Genomic DNA, 21,464 nt, shown 5'->3' with positions numbered 1-21,464 from the left:
TTAGCTTCCTTAATCTCTCCCTCACCCCCATTGCTGGGGAAGGGGAATCCCTCTCAGCACTGCTGTTCTAATGCCTTCAAACTTTGGCCTGCTCTCCAGATGCTCTTTGAAGGGACCTGAGAATGAGTTGGAAAGGTGCTTCCAGAGTCTTCCCTGTCAGCTCACACATGGTCAATTGACAGCCTGAGGGTTGTTCCGTTGGGTTACCGCTTCCTAGCAGATTTCTTCCTCTTCTGCATTGCCAAGGATGAGAGCAGTGGTCTCTTCCTTTTAATGAAAGGCTACTAAGTTTCTGTCATGTAGTTGATTTCAATTTCTTTGTGACCTCAATCCTGTAATGGGTTTTCAAAAACTATATTATAGTTTCTCCGTTTCCTTTTGGTGTTTGCGGTGCATGTTACAGTCTATTGAAACTTTCTACAACAGAAACAAGTGCAGGGTTCCTAGTGTTTTTAATTTTATGCCCCCCATCTATTTGTATCTCTACAGATAGATAGTTGTCTCTTTAACTATGATATAGCTTCTATCTTACTTATAATTCTAGAAACAACTTATAATCTAGAAACAGTGTATTTTCCCTCTTCTTTCACTGATGATGCTCTGTGTGGATCTTTTAAATTGTAATTCTACCTTTCTTAGATTCACCATGTTGTTCTTTTATAATCTTACTTAAGCTTCCGTATTTTTATAGTGAACTTTGGGGATTCATGGGGAAAGGTTGTGAGGGGCGGGTGATGGATAAAAGACCACATATTGGGTACAGTGTGCACTGCTCAGGTGATAGGGGCACTGCAGTCTCAGAAATCAACACTAAGGAACTTACCCGTGTAATCAAAATCACCTATACCCCAAAAACTGGAGAAAAAGAATCTTAATGGAAAATAAAAAAGCATGTAAAGCTACAAAATTTCCCCAGTTATAAAACATTTTTTAAAATAAAAATTTTCATAGTTCTTATTGATAGTATTTCAATAACTGTTTTAATTACTTTCAATGAAATTATTATTTAGCAAACACTTTTTGTCATTTCCTACTGACATATTCCTAGTATTGGAATATCCACAAGTACATACTAGCTCACAGTATTTCACTGTGTATAAAATATTTACTGTGTATAGTTTAAGAGTTCTTTGAGTATTATTCCTAAATACTCCAAAAACATTCAAAAAGCATGTTGATGCTTTGTTTATAGAACAGAGTTCAATATTTACCAATTAAATCAAGTCTAGTACTTGATTCAAAATTTCCATATCTTTACTCTCTTCCCCAATTTTGTTGAGGCATAGTTTAAGTTGTACAACTTGATTCAAGTTGTATATGAATACCTTGTGAAATATTCACCGCAATCAAATCAATGCGTAGTTACTTTGTAATTCTGTGTGTATGTAGTGTGAACAGTTAAGACCTATCTTCTTAGAAAACTAAATTTCTAAAACTGTGTGAATTAGAGACTACTGATAATGCATGTAAAGGTAGCACTGCTGCAAAATACAGTAGAATATATTTCTACAAGAGTAGTGGCAATGGAAATGTCCCTCAATCAATTATCACACTCAAAAATATAACATGAATCTTCTATTGATATGGTGCTTTACCTTCTCATACTTATTTTGTATGCATTCTCTCCTTTATTTGAAACAACTAAATGTTTGGGTATTGCTGTTCCTAATTCATCCATGTAGGAACTTACAGAAATTAAGTAGTTTCCCTAACATCAAACAACATTTAAGTGGCCAAACTAAGACTTGAACTAAATTTTTATGACTACTAATTATCTTCCCACAGCAGTGAAATTGTCTGCATAGCAATTAAAGGTCTTTCTACTCAATGAATTAAAAAACCCAAATCAAAAAGATATAGAAGTCCATAGGTTAATTCAGCAGCTGATCCAGAGCCCTGGTTATTTTTCTCCTTATCGTGCTCAGCAAGTTGACCCTTGTCTTCAGGCTTATCCTTTTATGGTCTCAAGATGGCTGTGGTAGCTACAAGCATCACATCCTTACACTAAAGTATGTGGGGTGTGGTGGTGTCTATCATCCCAAATACTTGGTAGGCTGAGGCAAGAGGACCACTAGATTCCAGGAATTTGAGACTGCATTGAACTGTGGTCATGCCATTGCACTCCAACCGGGGCAACAAAGAGAGAGACCCCGTTTCCAAAATACATACACAGACACACACACATTTATACACACACATATATAGTACATCCCCTTCACCAAAAAAAAAAAAAAGTCCCTTCCTTATGTCACTTTTTTCCTCATGTCACTTTTTAAGCATGAAGAAAATTTTTCTAGAAGACTCCTCAGCAGATATCCTTCAGAACTCAGTGGGTACATTGTATGGCATGCTCAACCCTAATCAATCATGAGCAAGAAAAGTAAAATTACTGTATTACTGTTACTATGTTATAATTATCAAGATTTAGACCTCGAGACATGACATGTTGGCCTCTGTTACTGAAAAAAATAAAACCACAAATTTTTATTGTCAACAAGCAAATTTCTATTGTCAAGAATAAGGCAGAGAAGTGGCTCTGGGCAGGCAGCAAACGGTGTCTGTGATACAGATAGAGATTGAAGATAAGAGCAAGAGAAGATGAGTCAAAAACTATTACAGACCATGCATCCTGGGAAATGGGGAAATAGATTATTATAGAGAGAAATAGGAAAAGAACAAAGAGGTGTCAGTCATGATGGAAAGATGATAGCTTTGCTTTGGCACAAGATGGTCAGGGAGATGGGATTTTCAAAAGGAATTGCAGGCACATAGTTACAAAGTTTGAAACATGCAAGAGCAGCCAGAGTACAGATTGAGTCTTAAAAACTTCTTCATAGAAGAAGCAATGTCAGTGTCATGGAAGCAAGTAAGATTACTGAGAGAGACACTGGAAAAGAACAAAAACTGAGCATTAAGAATCATTCCTAATTAAGACTACAGAGTTAGAAATATGAATAAATGAAGAAGGCACAAATGGAAACAGAGTAGATATCATTAAAAAAGGGATATGTCATTCCATTGCAAATGTAGACTATTAGACTCAACATTGAATAATTAACATCTCCATCTTTTTTCTTCTTTATAAGCAAACACTTAAAAATCTTTAAATGTTTCACCAAGTGGCTGTACCACAATTTATTTAATCTTTCTTCGGTTTTCAGATATTTTCTTCCAGTTATTTTAAGAATTTATCTCCTTTAATCCAGTCTCAGCCTTCCACCTCAGAATCTGAGTCAAGCAGTATATAGACCCAGAATAAGAGAATAAAGAGGTTTTTAGCAAGAAAATTGGTTTGAAAACAATGTTTACTACAGAAAGAAACTGCTTGAAATTCTTTTGGTGTAATATGTAAGAAGCTTAGCCAGCAATATATTTTTCCCATTTAGTTAAGAGATGATATTTACCTCACAAAGGCTTAACCACAAAGCTGGATTATTCAGGAAGAAGAAGAATGTGAAGTAAAGAAGATAAACTTACACTTGTGTTGGATAACTGTGGAAAGAAGAAAGGAAGGCAACAGAAAGAGAAGTAGTCAGATGGGTGTCTCAATAGTTATTTTTTTAGACTTTAACCCAAATAGGTCAAAATGTGTCATGATTGAAAAAAAAACAAACAAACCAACATTTTGAGTTCAGGAGTCAGCTCTTCTTCATCTGGTTCTTTACAAACATTTAGGAGCCCTGCATAATTAATGGATGGCATTGTGCAGTTAGAGAGAATTCTAGTTTGCTTTTCTTAGCTTTCCTGAATTCCTCTGTGGCGTGGATCCTGCACGGCAGGGGCAAGGTGATCCTACAACGCTGGAAGACTGATTTGGTAGGTTGCCTGATGGAGATGACACAGAGTCAGAAAGATCTAGAATCTGAACTAGAACTGAACACCAGTTAAGTAAGCGGGGGAGAGATTAAGCTTCAGTAGAAATCAGAGGAATTTATTTATATTTTATAAAACTAAATATATCAGTGCCAGCAGAAAGACAATTGATAATGTGGTAGCTTGTTTCCAAAGTGGCCACCATCTTTATCTCTTTTTGCTTTAACACATGGCATGAGGCTGTGCCTCTATTCTCCTTGAATCGGGGCTACCCTTTGGAATTCACTTTATCAGTAGAATTTGGTAAAAGTAATGTTCCGGGATTTCTTGAGGTTAAATCATTAGAAGTCTTCAAGCTTCTATGTAGGTGTCTTAGAACACCAGTCACCATGTTATGAGAAACCCAAAACATGGAGAGGCCATGAGTGGGCACTCCCTTTGACAACTTAAAGCAAGTTTTTATGCATGGACAGCATCCATTATCAGCCATGTGACTGAGAGATCTTGGACACTCAGCTTCATCAAGTCAATGATTCTAGCACTACAGCTGCAATCCTGAAAGATATGAGGCTGGAACCACCCAGCTGAGCCCAATGCACCCAGAGAACTGTGAAAGTTTCAACTCTTTTAATGTAGCAAAAGATGAGATTAGCCCAAAGTGATTAGTGATGAGATTAGCCCAAAGCAAAAGATGAGATTAGCCCAAGATCCGAGGGCATCTTGGTCTGAGGACACTTTCACCATATAGGCAAGAGGTCATGTAAACCACGTTCCCAAATACATCTTAGAGTAGAGCAGGAGTAGGAAATAGGCCTAAGAAAGACTGAACATTTTTTGCCTAAATACTAATCATTACCTGAAATAATTTAAAAATTATACTAAGCTAAATATTAAAACAATGAATATAGTAAGACTATTATTTTCTACAGAAAAATAAATTTCATTTTTATGTAGTTTACATTGTAATTAAACAGAGCAAAGACCAATTCATCACAGGCTGTTTTTGTAAATAAAATGTTATTGGTATTGGAACACAGCAATACCCATTTGTTTCTCATTATCTGTAGCTGTGTTTGTGCTACCACATTTGCCACAGAGATTGTGTAGCCTAAACTATTTTCTATCTGGCACCTTAAAGCAAAAGTATGCTGATCTCTACATAAAGTAAAATTTGGAACCATGACTCATACATTAATCATAAAAAAAATTGCAATTATATTTTCAGGGTAAATTTCTAGAAAAATTGCTACCTTACAGAGTCTGTGCAACATTAAAGACTTTCATATACTTTGGCCCTAATTTATCTTCAAACTATATCAGTTTACATATGATATCAAACATGAGATGGCTAAATTCCCTATATTCTAGCCAATCTAAGATTCAACTGGTAAGTTTTTTATATTTTGTTTATAAAAACAGGACATTTTGTACACAATTTTTAATCTGTGTTTATGATCATTATTTAGAATACTTTTAAGAGAGGATCAAAGGACAGTGTATTAAAATTATATCCCTTGCAATATATTGCCAAATTAATTTCCAGAAAAGTTGTACCAAAATACTTCCCCTTACATTATATGAAATTGATATATTTCACTTAACAAATAAATATATCAAAGAAATTCACATACCTATTTTATTTAGTAGTCTCAAGTTGTTGAGATGTTAGACCAGAATTATATTCCATTTTTGTTTTAATTCACTTTTTATTCCTCAGGAAATTAAAATATTCCTATAAACTTGTCATTTTTATTTATATAAAAGGCATCTCACAGGTTTTATTTTTGCCAATTATTTTTGTTTTCCTACTTGCGTTTATATCATGTGAATTCAATAATACACGTAAAAAATTTGCTTATGACTGAGTCTGCTATTAGACTGTCAATCCCATTTCTGCACTGATCTACCTCTGTAGTAGTGCTTTTCAGAAATTATTATTTTAGATAATAATACCTTTTGGCATCTGATAGGGATCAGATATATTTATTGTTCTTTAACTTTGTTTATTCATATGCATTGTCTCCCTAAGTTTGTTTTAGAAACACCCTGTCAAAGTCCACAAAACTCCTTTTGAAATTTGCATTGAGATTGACTTGGTAAGCTTGAAATGTCATTTAATTTTCTTCTAAGATGTTTGTCACTGAAAATTTTTCTGAGTTGATTATAAATTAAACAGTTTTAATTTTAGGATTGTAACTATCTGTTCATTTTAATAATAGTTTTGGCACATATTTTCATTTTTATTTTATTATATCTTTATCATTGTGGTTTAATTTGTTGACTATTTTAAATGACATTCTTTATTGTGTAAATAAATATTCTGCTATGAGAGGAGAAAAAAATGGTAAATTTTTTATAATGTGAATATAAACTATAAATACAAACTATAATGTAGTTTAGAAGCTATTGATATTTTTAAATAATAATAGTTTGGGTATAAATGGGACCTTTAATTGGAGGATTCAAAGAGTGCACATAAATCATTTTAAAGATATAATTGTTTCAGGCTTAAACTTTATGGCACTCAGGGCTCGTTGATATTTGGCACTGGGGATAGGATGGGTTCATGATGTTTCTGACTTATTTACATATCAACCCAGTAGTATTCTTAGAATGAAAATAGGTCAGTTCCTTGGTCCTACTGTTTTTGCTATGTTTATGCTATGTCTAAATATTCCAGTCTTTTCTGTATATCAGCTGCCATATTTACTGTATATGATGTTTCTATGATGTCTTCAGCTAAAATGATTATCTTATTATATCAAAATTATTTTGATTTTAGCTCTGTCTTCTGTTGCTTCTTTCATAGTCTGATCAAAGACTTATTTCACTTCAGTAGCCAGGAGACATGGGCTACTCTAGAGGACTCTCTCATGACTAGGAGAATAGGATGCTGCAAAACTCGGAGCAATATCTGATTCTCAGAGTAACAGCCAATCTGAGAACTGCTAATGGAAATATGACAGCAATAATGGGGCCCTCAGTAGGCATTCTAGGGATTGGGCCATCAACCAAAAGTGCTCATCGTAATTCTTAATTCCTTTTAAGATGGGACAACCAATAAAGATGATATCAAGATCCTTAAAGCGGTTCTTTAGAGAGAACCCAAAATTAAGCACAGCTTAATACTAGATGTTATATTAAACAAAACACAACAAAACAGATTCATAGGATGTGCAGCTTGGGATGCAATGATCTATGCCCACCAACCCTGCTGCTTTTTTCTTACTGGCATCTCCTCTCCCATCCCTACCATGGATGGAAGGCAGTCATCTTTCTTTGAGGACATATTTGGTACTATATTATAGGTCCCAAGTATAAAACATGTTTTTACCCAGGATAATTTGACTCTCTGCCATAATTTTTATATCCCAATATACTTAGTCCCTGAGCATTGAAAAAAAGTCTATTGAAAAAAAGTAGAACATCACTAGTTCTTCCAATTTTAGAAAAAAATAGTGCCCTATGCTGACTCCAAAATGGGTGCTTTCCAGTCTTTGTTTTTGAAGTGTGTGTAGACTGTCAGGCCCTGGCCTATACACAGGGGCATTCAAGCAGCAATCTCCTTCCCTCTGACATCTCTGTCCATAGCTTTCCCCTCTTGACTTCTTGCATTGTCTTTCTAACTTGTTTTTCAGTTTGGCTATAGTCTCATTCCCTCAACTTTTTCTCAGTTTCTGATTCCAAGTTATTTGGCTCTAATTTTGCTTCTCCCCAGGCATAGCACATCCACCAAGATGATCATCTTCTTTAGTGAGCTCATCAGCTCAACAGTGGAGGTACAGGCATGAAACCATCTTATTTTTCTCCAATAGCTGTTCCAACTATGCTATGGAAGTCTCTCCTTCCTATATGGGAAGTACATATTCTAATAATATTTCAGCAGATTCTATAACTAACTATCTTGTCATTAAAAGTCAATACAGACAAGATTGGTACGTTCAGGGTCACATGGCCATATTATACATTCAATGCCATCCCCATTAAGCTACCAATGAGTTTCTTCACAGAATTGGAAAAAACTGCTTTCAAGTTCATATGGAACCAAAAAAGACCCCACATTATCAAGATAATCCTAAGTCAAAAGAACAAAGCTGGAGGCATCATGCTACCTGACTTCAAACTATACTACAAGGCTACAGCTACCAAAACAGCAGGGACTGGTACCAAAAGAGAGAGAGAGATGAATGGAACAGAACAGAGTCCTCAGAAATAATACCATACATCTACAACCACCTGATCTTTGACAAACCTGACAAAAACAAGAAATGGGGAAAGGATTCCCTATTTAATAAATGGTGCTGGGAAAATTGGCTAGCCATATGTAGAAAGCTGAAACTGGATCCCTTCCTTACTCCTTATATGAAAATTCAAGATGGATTAAAGACTTAAATGTTAGACCTAAAACCATAAAAACCCTAGAAGAAAACCTAGGGAATACCATTCAGGACATAGGCATGGGCAAGGACTTCATGTCTAAAACACCAAAAGCAATGGCAACAAATGGGATCTCATTAAACTAAAGAGCTTCTGCACAGCAAAAGAAACTACCATCAGAGTGAACAGGCAACTACAGAATGGGAGAAAATTTTTGCAATCTACTCATCTGACAAAGGGCTAATATCCAGAACCTACAAAGAACTCAATCAAATTTACAAGAAAAAAACAACCCCATCAAAAAGCAGGCAAAGGACATGAACAGACACTTCTCAAAAGAAGACATTTATGCAGTCAAGAGACACATGAAAAAATGCTCATCACTCGCTATCAGAGAAATGCAAATCAAAACCACAATGAGATACCATCTCACACCAGTTAGAATGGCAATCATTAAAAAATCAGGAAACAACAGGTGCTGGAGAGGATGTAGAGAAATAGGAACACTTTTACACTGTTGGTGGGATTGTAAACTAGTACAACCATTGTGGAAGACAGTGTGGCGATTCCTCGAGGATCTAGAACTAGAAATACCATTTGACCCAGTCATCCCATTACTGGGTATGTACCCAAAGGATTATAAATCATGCTGCTATAAAGATGCATGCACACGTATGTTTATCACAGCACTATTCACAATAGCAAAGACTTGGAACCAACCCAAATGTCCATCAATGACAGACTGGATTAAGAAAATGTGCACATATACACCATGGAATACTATGCAGCCATAAAAAGGAGGAGTTCATGTCCTTTGTAGGGACATGGATGCAGCTGGAAACCATCATTCTCAGCAAACTATCACAAGAACAGAAAACTAAACACCGCATGTTCTCACTCATAGGTGGGAATTGAACAATGAGAACACTTGGACACAGGAAGGGGAACATCACACACCGGGTCCTATTGTGGGGTTGGGGGAAGTGGGTAGGGATAGCATTAGGAGATATACCTAATGTAAATAATGAGTTATTGGGTGCAGCACACCAACATGGCTCATGTATACATACGTAACAAACCTGCACATTGTGCACATGTACCCTACAAGTTAAAGTATAATAAAAAAAAAAAAGAAATGGTTTGATAATTAATAAAAATAAAAGTCAATACAAGCCAGCTTAAAACTAAAATTGCATGTCTACATCCAAACTGTCCCTCGTCCATGGTTTGAGAGATCGAGGTGAGGAAGCATTGTGGTATGACTCTGGTTTATATTCATTCAATAATATTTATTCAATACCTACTGGATGAAAGTTTCATATATAGGCAATTAAAATTCATCAGTTACTGTCAGAGTAGGACCTGCTATATAATTTGTGGGGCTCAGTAAAAAACAAAATTGCAGGACTTTGGCCTGAATCTTCCTTTTTCAGGAACCCACTGAGCTAATTTCCTGCAGACAGCCAGACCATGGACTTTAAATGTCTGTGCAAGAACATTACTGCTCAGTACCTACATTGGGGGTGGGTAAGAAATCCCCATTTAGCCACCTAAACAACATATGTGAATTGCCAACCCAAGGCAAGAGCCACTGCTGCATTACCACCTTGAGACTTCTCTGAACTTGCATCCACATTCTCCTGCTACCCAGGTCCCTATAGGGATGGAGGGCAATAGTGAAAAATAGACCTCAGTGTCACAACAACTTCAAGGATAAAGAAAGTTGAAGGATTCCCAGCACATTGGGAGACTGAGGAAGGAATATTGCTATAGGCCAGGAGTTTGAGACCAGCCTGGCAATAACAAGACCTTATCTTTACAGAAAATTTAAAATAATTGTCTAGGCATGATGATGCTTACTTGTAGTCCCAGCTACTCCGGAGGCTGAGGTGGGAGGATTGCTTGAATCTAGGAGTTTGATGTTGCAGTGAGTTATGATGGCACCACTGCACTCCAGTGCAAAGTGACAAAGACATACCCTGTCTCTTAAAAAAAAAGAAGAAGAAGAAAAGGAAAGGTCAGGCAGGACCCAGGAAGCCAGAAATTTGGAAATATGCAGCCAGAAATGATCCTGGGGAGGCATGAAGGTAACAAGAGTAAGGACAGAGCATGAAATAAGGCATAGAGGCCCCTCCCAGCTCATGTTACACTGTCCCGACAGACTTTACTGACAAAACACATAAATGTACTAAGGACTCCAAGACAGAAACCACAGAGCGTTAAGCTTCAGATGTATGTAGGGCCCTTATAAGCTCAGGGCCCTGTGTAAGTGCCCTAGCATATGTCGATAGAGTTGGCCCTGTTTCCTGGTCAAGGACATTTGTCCTATGGGCTTTTCACTTCTGCCATAGGGAAGAGAAAATAACTGATAGACATAATGAGAAAGGAATAATATCGCATATTAGGCAGCAGCGTAACTGGGTGACAGTGATAAGGAGTTTTGGGAAAGGAAGCATTAACTTGGATAGGTGAGCTGGGCCTCCTTAAAGAACAGAGCCCAGGCTTGTGGGACGTGACACACGTGTTTGATCAAGCTAAGGGAGAAACAGAGGTAAAGGCCCTAAAGTGCCTAATGTGCTTGAAGAATGATAAGGAGGCCATTGTGACTGCAGCAGGATAAGAGAGGGCCAGGATGGTGGGACATTAAGTCACTGAAATAATAGAACCTAAATCACATAGCATCTTCTAAGTTACATAAGAATGCTGACTTGCATCACTGCAAAATTTTGAAGAGAAGAGTGAAATGTTCTGATTGAGGTTTTATATGCATTGCTTCTAGCTATATATCGAAAGGGGACCTTGAAAACTCGACCCTCTATTCAGATCAGGGAGGTATCACTGGGGAGTCAGAAGTGGTAGGACTAAAAGTATGTATTGATAGAAAAGACAAGAGTGTTTTCTTGTTAAATAGGATATGGGTTATGAGAGAAGGGGAGGTGTTACTCATGATTCCCAAGTTAATTTTCTGAGTAACTGGAAGAATGAACTTACCAGTAACTGAGATAGGAAGGCTTCAGATAGAACAGGTTTGGGGGCACAGAAAAAGCAGGACTTGGTTTTGTACATGTTGAGAAATCTTCTAAGTGGAGAATGAAGTTGGCCATTTGACTTAAGTGTTGAGAACTCAGGTGAGGGCTCTGGGTTGCAATGAGATAATTGTCCATTCCCCATTACTAAAGATCCTTTACCTCTTCCCCCTTGTGCATGTCAATTTCTTCACAGCAATAAACAGTCTCTCAGTCCATATGCTCAAATTTAACCCATCCTTCAAGTGCATAATAGACTCATTTGTATTTACCTCATTGCTTCCTGTTATCTCTTCCTCTTTCCTTCCCTCTTCCATCCTTTCAAACTTTCTTTCTTCCTTTATCACCCCTTCCTGCAATAAACATATAGTGATCATTTACTGAAGGAGTCAGTATAATCTAGAGGTTAAGAACATGAACTCCAAAGGCAGACAACTTAGAGTTGGAATGTGAAACCTCACGTACCAGGTGAGTGGCTATGGGCAAGTCACACAGCCCCTCTTCGTGTTACATGAGGATGAAAATAATACTATGATCACATTAGGAGCCTTAAGGAGTTGTTGTACAAATGAAGTGAGCTAACATAATAAGGGGTTAATACAGCACCTAGAATAGAATAAATATAAATGTTATCGCCCTATTATAATTACCTTTATTATTACTAGTCACCTATTATATATTTCCTAATGTCATAGTGATTTATCAAGGTTTAATTACCTTAAACTTCTTGAAGGAAAACATCATGTCTCATATTTGAATAATTACAACAATCCATTTATGCAATAAATGTTTATTTGGGAGTATATTAGGCTCTGCAGAAGCAATGATGAACAAGATAGACGTTCTCTCTACTGCATGGAGCATACAGTCCCTGAGAAGGATGTTTAAATAAGTAATTAAAACCGGTATTGAGAAATCTAATGGGAAACATAGCATACTACAAAGGCACATAGCAATGGTATCCAGAGGAGGAGGGGAGTGGCAATTCAAGAATGCTTCTCATGGAAAGTAATAAATGAGTAAGAATGTGGAAGTTCTTTGTAAGGCACTCATTTTTCTTCAGTTAATAATGTAAAAAAGACTGCAATTACAGGGTGAATTGATGGGCCAAATGGCTGGTATCATTGCTTACAAAAGTGAATTGAACTTGATGGAGCTTATGATGAGAAATAAAATTTGTGTTTTTATTTTTATCTTTTAATTCCCTTTATTCAGGAACTCTTTGAAGTCCTCTCATATGTAGGATGGATAAATCCAGAGATCTAATTAATACACAGTGTGGGAACTATAGTTAACAATATTGTACTGTGTACCAGAAATTTGTTGAGAGTAGGTTTCAAGTGCTTTTACCACACAAAATGAAAGAAAAGAGAAAAAAGCAATTACGTGAACAAATGGATATGTTAATTTTCTTAAATGTGGTAATCATTTCACTATGCACATGTATACCAAAACATCATGTTGCATAACTCAAATATATACAATAAGAGTAAATAAATAACACTGGTTTCTATGAAGAAAGGGAAGAAAGAGTTACACAGAAAAGGAGAAAGAAAAGGAGGAGGCCGGGCATGGTGGCTCACACCTGTAATCCCAGCACTTTGGGAGGCCGAGGTGGGTGGATCGCGAGATCAAGACATTGAGACCATCCTAGTCAACATGGTGATACCCCGTCTCTACCAAAAATACAAAAATTTAGCTGGGTGTGGTGGTGCGTGCCTGTAATCCCAGCTACTCAGGAGGCTGAGGCAGGAGAATCGCTTGAATCCAGGAGGCAGAGGTTGCAGTGAGCGAAGATCATGCCTCTGCACTCCAGCCTGGAGACAGAGCAAGACTATGTCTCAAAAAAAAAAAAAAAAAAAAAAGGAAGGGAAAAAAAAGAGGAGACAGGAAAGACCTTTAACCCCTTATTTCTTGTCCAGCACTCTTGATCCTGCAACTCCTAATCTTTCAGTCCATGCTACATAAAAGCTTGAAGAATGGATGTTTTAATTATTTGTATAGAATACAATGGATGAATTTACCATATATATTGCTCAAGGTTATTTGGAGATATTGAAGGATGAAGTGAGCAGACCATAAAAAAAAAATTATACAGGACCTGAAAATAAAACTTCTACATCATTGAAAAGGCACCTCCATCATTTAGTTTTAAGTGCATTTTATTCTTTAAGAATGTGTGTCAGTGCAATAAGATCTAAAATTGTATTTTTATGCTATAGATGGAATGCTGATTTAAAAAGTGCTGATTGCAAATTAATCAACATTATTTACAAGTGATTCCTGGGGGTGGGCAAAGAGGTGCAGAAATAATATTTTCTGAATTATTGGCCTACTATCACAGAAATGACATCTCATATAAGGTTATCACAAAGAGCACAGTTCCAGAATAAATTATAAAGAAGATTAAATGAAATGGCAGAAAGAAAAATAGAGGTGGGGTGTCTATGGCATAAGAGATAGAAAAATGTTGGAAGAAAAACAAAAAATTATAAATGATTGCACATAACAATTGCAGGTTCAAGCTGAGGAACTATTTGAATTTAGGGAAACAAGATTGGAAAATGGATGGAGAAATAAATCCAGGCAGAGACAGGAGAAAGCTGTAATATTAAATGTGCCAATCTGACTTCCTCCTGGAAAAAGTTGAGTCCTCCACGACCCAACAGACACATTTCACTGCAGAGGACATTTACAGTCCTTAGCCTACAATCTGGATTAATCCAAGACCCAATGACTAGAATATAATTGTGTGACTTAGATGGAGAAGTAACAACCATTGGCTGAATTTTTATGATGAGCTTTGAAAATAGCTCCTTGATAGTTCTCTGAAAGGTAGGAGAAATTAAGAAAGCCTTTCAGTCTTATAACTAGCAGCCACTGCCTCTAGCTAATCACAGCAACCCCCAAAATTGGTATCATCGTTCTCTCTAAGGAAAGGAACAAGGTACTCTACAAAGCCTGAGAATGTTTCCCACAGAACCCATTCAGATTCTAAGCCCTGGTAACAAGTCACTTTTTTTTTTTTTTTTTTTTTTTTTTTTTTTTTTTTAGATCTAGATATAGTGGAGGGACATCAAAGTCCAGGGAACAGACAACAAAAGATGTATGTATTTGTGGCTGCAAAATTCTGACTCTAAGGAGCTCCTTGATTTCACATTGATAGAACACACAATGACCTGTATATACAGTGCAAATACAAAGAACAGGAGTGCAGACTGCTCAATTCTCAGCACTTTAGTGTGATTCTCAAACTTCAGTGAGCATCAGAATCACATGAAGTATTTATTTGTTCAAATATTTTTCCGGGCCCCACCCCAGCATGCTTAATTGGTAGGTTTAGGGTGAGACCTGAAAATTAGTATTTCTAACACAATTTCCAGTAATGCTGATGCTGCTGGTTCAGAACCACCCTTTGAGAGCCACTGCTCTGTACTACACAATGATGAATGACAGTGCCAGAACTAAAGCTGGGACAACCTCTCAGCCAGCACAGAGGTCTCTCCACCGCAGTGTGTCCCTTCCCCTACATGCTACATGTCCAGTGCACTCATCAATCTGTGTGATTATTTGCTCCAGCATATCCTACTTTGGCTTAATTAAGCTATTATTCAACAAGACAGAGGAGGCCCTGTGACCTCTTGCCAATTCTATTTGCCTGATATTCAGCATCACAATGTTCAAATAAACCACACACATACACATACATACACACACACACACACACACACACACACACACACACACACACATCATTTAAGCTGATTAAGTTTCACAAGCAGATTACTCTTAAATTGCCTGACCTGTGAGGTCAGAGAGGTTCAAAGGTGCAGACTAAGGTCTGCCTCTTTAAATACTCTTGATCTATCCACCATCACCCATACCTAGGAACAAGGCAGCATCAAACTGTCATCGCATATAGTCATTTCCACAATGCATCCAGGAAGTTTTCACTCTCTCTGCCTTGTTCCTCCTGAATCTCATCTTTTTATATTTTAGTTGCCTTTACTCTGCATTTTGACCTCATGTATGCTCATGTTTCTTATACTTGCCCAGTTCAGAAAGTTGTTGAGTTGACTTTCTCTTCCAACAGGGCTTTAGGATTCTTGAGCCACCCACTAACACAGGGGCAACAAAACTAACAACAGGCAGGGTGCAGTGCTGGCCACCCACTGCTGCACCTGTCCTCCAAGAGATGGGTGTGGGTTATGGGGAGGGGCAGAGAGAAACAGCAATTCATTACCCCCGGAGCTAAAGACAAGGTTCCCTTGAGAATCCAGCTTCAGCTGCATCACTGTTACTGCTGTTACCATTTTTAAACAGTCAAAATATACAGGTAAATCTTGGTTCCTAACGCTGCTCTCTATTTGTCCTTTGCAGGAAGCTTCCCCAAAGCACCATAACTCAGAGCTCTCATCTGAACTCCTAAAAGGGTTGTAATAACTGCCAACGGTTGACCACTTGCTAAGCCCTAGGGGAAGCACTTTGTGTTATGCTGTTTAATAATTGCAATGTCTCTATCACAAAAGTCCTGTGTGCTCCACATTTCATGTGTGAGGAAATTAAGACTTAGGGATTTTAAGTAACCTGTCCAAAGTTACTTCTAATCTGTGTCAGAGCTAGTATTTCAACCCTGTCAGTCGCTTGCCAGACTTGGCACTTGTGCTGGTGTGATTTCTGCTTTCCTATGGCACAGACAGCCTCAGCCAATCACATGGCACTTTCACAGTTTTTGTTTGACAGATTTGAGATGAATATCTTGTGAGCAAATGAACCTCAATTCAACACAGACATGTGGAGCACCAATTGGATTTTCAGCTGGCTGTGTGCAAGGATCCACCACGATGGGGTGGGAGGTGGGAAAAGGAAACCATTAAATTTGGTCCCTACCTAGAGAGAACTTAGATATGCATGTAAGCTGTGGAGAATTGGACAGGAGAACATATGGTGAAGTGGCCAAATGTGTGAAAAGCAAGCTATAAAATATGTGTTTTAGCTAAAACCGAGAACTAAAAGAAGAGGCTAAATAGGCTAAATAGTATAAAGGAACATCTTCCAAAATCAGTGGCAGAGCTACCCTCAGCTCGGATGGTGACAGACTGGCTGCCTAATGTCCTAAAAACTCAGTCATGTATCCATTGCACTGGGGGTATTTACAATGCCCTCTCATTTTAATATTTATTTAGAAGTTAATTACTGTCACTGTCAGCTCTTTTATCTCAACAATATTTCAGAGAAATGTATTCAGGCATTATGTGACTTGTAAGTAAGATTAACAAGAAAGTTCACAGAAGTGTCATAATCAAGGGATTTTGCTGTTAATAAAGAACTTACTGAAAAACAAATGAGTTTACACTATACAGAATTTGAATTTGGCTAAAGCAAATTCTAGAATTGCGTAGAGTATACTTTCTTTCTTTCTTTTTTTATGAGATGGAGTTTCACTCTTGTTGTCTGGGCTGGAGTGCAATGGCATGATCCGGACTCACAGCAACCTCCACCTCCTGGGTTCAAGTGATTCTCCTACCTCAGCCTCCCTGAGTAGCTGGGATCACAGGCATGCACCACCCCCCGGCTAATTTCATATTTTTAGTAGAGATGGGGTTTCTCCATGTTGGTCAGGCTGGTCTCAAACTCCTGACCTCAGGTATTCCACCTGCTTCGGCCTCCTAAAGTACTGGGATTAAGCATATGTCATCACAAAGCTAGAATAAAAATTGAAGACCAATGACCATAGTTATGGGCAAAATGGGCAATAAGACTATCTAGCTTTGAGGGTTATACTAGACTCAAAAGCCATACTTTTGCCCTGTATTATTTAAGTCTTTAAATAAACACAAATATGCTTTCAGGTAGGCTTCATTGGATGTAATATCTGCATTATGCTGGTGCACTCACACACAGACACACATAACTGATGAGTTGATAGAGTGTATTACCCCTGCTTTACAGATGGCTAAAGGGATTAAGCAAATATCACTGCTGCAGCATGAAGCTGAGCCTTTGTATTCACTTATAAAGTTAGGGAAGTCACTGAAGAGAAAGAGAAATCATGCAACTGGAATGGAGAAGAAAAGCTCCAATTATAGTTCCAGAATTGGCTGCCACCTTTAGTGTTAACAGAGTGTGCACGTTTCTCAGAAGTGACACCTGCATTGTCTATTGGGAAACATTTAATCCTTGGCGCTGTATTAAGGAGGCTGGTGAACACACAACTGAATAGAAATGATGTCAGTTCCTTCTGAGATAGAAGAAGCTTCACTAATTGAAGTAGGAGCATATCAGAGGGTTCTGTGGACCTCTCTTAATTTGATTCCACTTGCAGTGTACCATTCTGCCCCTGCAGAATACCTGGAAATTGAATAAACATATGACTATTTGAATGTAGATGTAGTTCTGATGTTCCCACTGCCCTCTGCGTAAGCTTTATCTAGGATTTGATTAGCTGTGTCTCTCCTGCTAAAAGGAAAGGCATTTTGTTTCATTTAATGTAGGATTACCAGTGACTAAACTGTGCTATGCATATGGTTGGCTCCTAAGGAATGATCATGGCAGTGTATTTACAAAAACAACTCTTTTATCTTGGGGTCACTTCTCCAACAGCCTAACCTATCAGCACCAGAGCCAAGAATCAGAGAGGAAAGACAAAGCTCTTTGGAACAGTCAGAATGGTTGTAACACTGGTCTGTGAATTAAAATCTGTGCTTTATCCCAAGGAAATACTCTTGAGTGTTCACGTAACATCTATTTTTTAAGCTTCATTTTTGTCTTCAGTAGTTGTCACTGGAATACAGTTAGTGCTCAGCAAGCAAGTGCTGCATCAAGAAAGCATTTTGTGCATATTGAGGTTTCTGATCTGAAAAATATGAATGTGCTTAATGCTTGGGTACTTAAAAGCATAAGTTTTGGTTATCTGACAAAGATGCTTATGGTGGGAATTGATTCTCTTGTGATTCCAGAAAAACAAAGTGTTGTATTGACTATTTCCAGGTGACACCACTGACTTGTTCTGATCTGGAGAGGCTCTGGCTTGCTCAGCCTGCTGTTGAGTTTGCAATGAGAGTGTAAAGTCAAGACAGATACAGATGCTAACAGGACATGGATATCTTTTCAGATAACTGACTTCATCTGTCTGCCTGTTTATGTGGAGAGCTGATTATCAGCCATGTGCAAATGCTGGGGAACTGATCTGATCTCTGTGATGTTTTACACTACAGGCAGAGCAGAGCCATCTTTCTATCCAACATTCACTCAGCGAGGCAGGAAATATAATTAAGCTTTCATGCATATTCCCATGGTACCCTGCACAGTCAATCATTAAAAAAAAAAAAAAGTCAGTGTCACAAGAGCTTGTTTGTTTGAAGACATCACCTAAGAACTTAAGAGCTCTGGGAGGCAGGAGAAGGGATGTAAGCCATGTGAGGCATGGGTAGGAGTGGTGGGTTCCTTAGGGGTGTGAAATCTGGGCTCAAGGTGATTGTGGGAAATTATTCTACAATGCACATAAAGTGTATTTAGTCCAATAAGCAGAATCCAGATAGTTTTTCATGGGAAAATTTCACTCCAACATTGCAGTGCCTAAAAGAATGAAAATTACTTGAAAATGGTCAGTATTGCTAGAGTATAATAATTGCTTATTAGGCCAAATCTATTGTGCATAGGACTTTACGGAAAATATTTATAGACACTTTTAATACAAAGAAATGTTATAGGACCAAGAATTATAAGACCCAATTTGAATTCCAGCTTTGTCAATTATTGTGTAAACTTGAGCAAATTACTGAACCACTAAAACATCAATGTCTTCATCCATAAAATAGGTATGGTAAGATATAATCATACTATTGTTCTGTGGCTCAAACTAAACAATGTAATATATTTAAAGTAACTTATAGACTACCTAGATCTCAATAAGCTGTGATTAGTTTTATTAATCATTTTGTTGTTATTCATGAAACACTAGTTCAAATACACATAGTGAATACATTTAGAAAGCAAAACATACGAGACTCTTTTTTTGATAGTTATAGTGCATGCACGAATTTTAAAGGCTCTGAAATGGTCTATGTTAAAAAAAATAGCAATAAGAAAAAAAAGGACACTTGTGTGGTTAACCTAGTATTTTCCAAATTTATTTGAAAATGAAAATAAGCCTTGTTTTTTTCTTTTCTTTCTTTTTTTTTTTTTTTTTGAGATGAAGTCTCGCTCTGTCGCCCAGGCTGGAGTGCAGTGGCGCGACCTCGGCTCACTGCAAGCTCCGCCTCCTGGGTTCACGCCATTCTCCTGCCTCAACCTCCCGAGTAGCTGGGACTACAGGCGCCCGCCACCACGCCCGGCTAATTTTCTGCATTTTTAGTAGAGACAGGGTCTCACCGTGTCAGCCAGAATGGTCTCGATCTCCTGACCTCGTGATCCGCCCGCCTGGCCTCCCAAAATGCTAGGATTACAGGCATGAGCCACCGCGCCCGGCCTCTTTTTCTATTTTTAGGGAGAGTCTCACTCTGTCGCTCAGGCTGGAGTGCAGTGGCATGGTCTCGGCTCACTGCAACCTCCACCTTCCAGGATCAAGGGACTCTCATGCCTCAGCCTCCCAAGTAGCTGGGATTACAGGTGTGTGCCACCATGCCTAGCTAATTTTTGTATTTTTAGTAGGGACAGGGTTTCACCATGTTAGTCAGGCTGGTCACCAACTCCTGACCTCAAATTATTCTCCCACCTCGGCCTTTCAAAGTGCTGGGATTATAGGCATGAGCCATCGTGCCCAGCCAGGCCCTGTTTTTTCTATATTTAATTCTTACTACTATGTCATAGAACCAGGATTTCACATACTTTGGTAAAAGTCAACTTTGTCCAAATTCTTTAGTTTTCAGACCCCCAAATAAGTCTCTATCCAATGTGAGGTTATAGCCCTTACCACAGGACACTCCATACCATGCGCTATGGCGAAAGACAAAGATCTATTACAATCTCAAATTTGGTTCTATATTGGAATCACCTAGAGCACTTTAAAAATTACTGGTGCTTGGGTCCCACCACCAGAAATGTCTATATAATTGGAATAGATTAAAGCCTGATCACAAAATATGTTTGAAACAGCCTAGATAATTCCAAAAGGCAGTCAAGTTTAAGCACTAGTGCAAATGACAACCCTAGAGCTATTTTTTTTTTTAACACCATTGCCATATTTTTCATTCAGATTTGAGGATAAGCCTGCAATGTTTTTTACAAAGCTCAAGAATTTGGTAAATACCCAATGATCATGATCATGTATCTCTCTGTAATCCTCCTTTTATTAACTCACTTAATAATCATATACTGATCACAAAGGAAACAGCTATGTTCAATAGGTTCTGTTCAACCCTCCTAACTCCTTGCCCGCCCAGGTTCCCAAAGCCCTCCCGTGTTTCTCAGAACTACTACTCGCTTGATTATTTTACCATGCAGAATACCACCTGGGGTGTTCTGCCCAGCTAATAATTATCTTTTTGTTTGTGCCTAATTCATGAAGCATCCCTCCCACTGACCTCCTGCTGAGCCATGAGGTCCTAAACTCATATATCAGCAATAGAGATAGGAAGGCAGAGAGATCCTCATACAGAATAAAGGACAAAATCTGCAGGGAAAAATATACATGAGTGTAAACACTGATTCTACCTCTTATTATCTGCATGGTCTTAGAAATTTTAATTTCTCTGAGATCAGTTTTCTTATTTATAAAATAGGGGTGACAATATTAACCTCGCAGAGTTAGTGTGATGATTCAATGAGATAAACCACGTGAAATTTATAGATCCAGACATAACACACTAGAGGTGATCAAACAAGAAAATGCTTATTTATCTACATTGACCATTTTGAGACCTTAGCTTACTGCACCACACTTGTACTGAGCAGGATGTAGACTCCTCAAAGGGTAATCTTGTGAAATAGACATCTCAAGAGCCGGAGGAAAGACTTACGGCACTTTAAGCAAAGTTAGTTTTCTTGAACTCATTGTTTTACTGCTATAAAGAACTGAAGAAAAAAATAATATGGTCATATTGATACATGAATGTAGACAGGAAATATATTACTATTCTGGATAATTAATATCCTTAAATAGAAATAAATCTGATGAAATTCTATTTCAGTTGGACTTGAAGGTATTTCCACTAAATACCTTTAGGGAACAAGTGAGAGAAAACATGAAACAGATTGTATAAAGGATATAAGAAACACATGAGTGAGTTATTATCCACGCTACTAAAA

General features: G+C 37.8%; 1 long non-coding RNA gene across 1 annotated transcript in view; it reads right to left on the bottom strand.

Moving 5' to 3' along the window:
* LOC105479852 (uncharacterized) overlaps window positions 1-21,464 on the bottom strand; it is a 48,880-nt gene that overhangs the window by 18,879 nt on the left and 8,537 nt on the right. Inside the window, exon 2 of the long non-coding RNA XR_003017627.2 lies at window positions 11,489-11,569. This is a non-coding gene — a long non-coding RNA (uncharacterized lncRNA). The remainder of the gene's footprint in view (window positions 1-11,488; window positions 11,570-21,464) is intronic.

This window comes from Macaca nemestrina, chromosome 13 (assembly GCF_043159975.1).
Source record: "Macaca nemestrina isolate mMacNem1 chromosome 13, mMacNem.hap1, whole genome shotgun sequence".
In the NCBI taxonomy this organism is placed as follows: Eukaryota; Metazoa; Chordata; class Mammalia; order Primates; family Cercopithecidae; genus Macaca; species Macaca nemestrina.
The sequence above is the reverse complement of the archived record's forward strand: the minus strand, read 5'-3'. Positions and strand labels throughout refer to the sequence as shown.